The sequence below is a fragment of the Sorghum bicolor genome, chromosome 5 (genome assembly GCF_000003195.3).
Source record: "Sorghum bicolor cultivar BTx623 chromosome 5, Sorghum_bicolor_NCBIv3, whole genome shotgun sequence".
NCBI lineage: Eukaryota > Viridiplantae > Streptophyta > Magnoliopsida > Poales > Poaceae > Sorghum > Sorghum bicolor.
Window position 1 is genome coordinate 26,957,461 of NC_012874.2, and position 996 is coordinate 26,958,456.

Consider the following 996-nt stretch of genomic DNA (forward strand, 5'->3'; position numbering starts at 1 on the left):
ACGCCCTCAGACCCTGCCCGCGCGGCGCGCCGCTCTCGGTCCGCGGCCACGCCCCGCCCCCACGCCGCGCCGCCGCCTGCGCGCCGCGCCCCGCCCCCACGCCACGCCACGCCGCCGCTGCCACGCCGGGCCTCCGCGCCCCATCCCATCCGGCCGCCATTGTTGTGAAGGTATATTTTTTTATTTAAACTCTTATTATTAGCTATTTAGTATTATTATTTAACATTTTTTCTTAGTTATTTTTATTATTTAAAGTTAAACTTTGTTTAGATATTAGTTTTGTAGTAATTAGTTATTAGTTAATATTATTATTTAAAATTAGTAGAGTTATTTAGCGATTTGTTTTTAGTTATTATTATTTAATATTATGTAGTGTGATTAGATATAAGTTATTTAGTAAATTGTAATTAGATATTAATATTATGGAGTGCGTTAGTTATGCAGTGTATTTAATATTATGCAGTGCGATATTAGTTATGCAGTGTGTTTAGATACTGGTTATTTAGTAATTAGTAATTAGTTATTAGTTACTATTATTATATAGTAATTTAGTTAGTAAAATAGTTAATAACTTAATTAGGTAGTACTGTACTTAGTTAGTTATTTAGTATTTATTAGTACCATATTGGTTAGTTGATGAGGATTGTACTTAAATCATTTTGTAGATGGATTACGGTGTAATAGTTTTTAGGGAGGAAGTGTTAGGAGAGAGGATTGTCAGTTTGAGGATATCTCTGAGGAATTGGAATGGTTTGATTGCCCCCTAGTTTCAGCGATCTATGTGACCGTTTGAGTTTGAAGTTTGGCGATGCTTTCATACTAAAGGGTAGATTGGATGTTGGAAAGAATAGGGCACACTATGTGATGATGGACTTGTGCAACCAAGCTGAGTGGTCCCGATACAATAGGGTCATCCAAGGTTCGAATGTCGGTATGGCTGAGTTGGTGTTGGAGAATGTTGATAATGAGGAGCCGTCCTTCGACGACGGTGGTGCT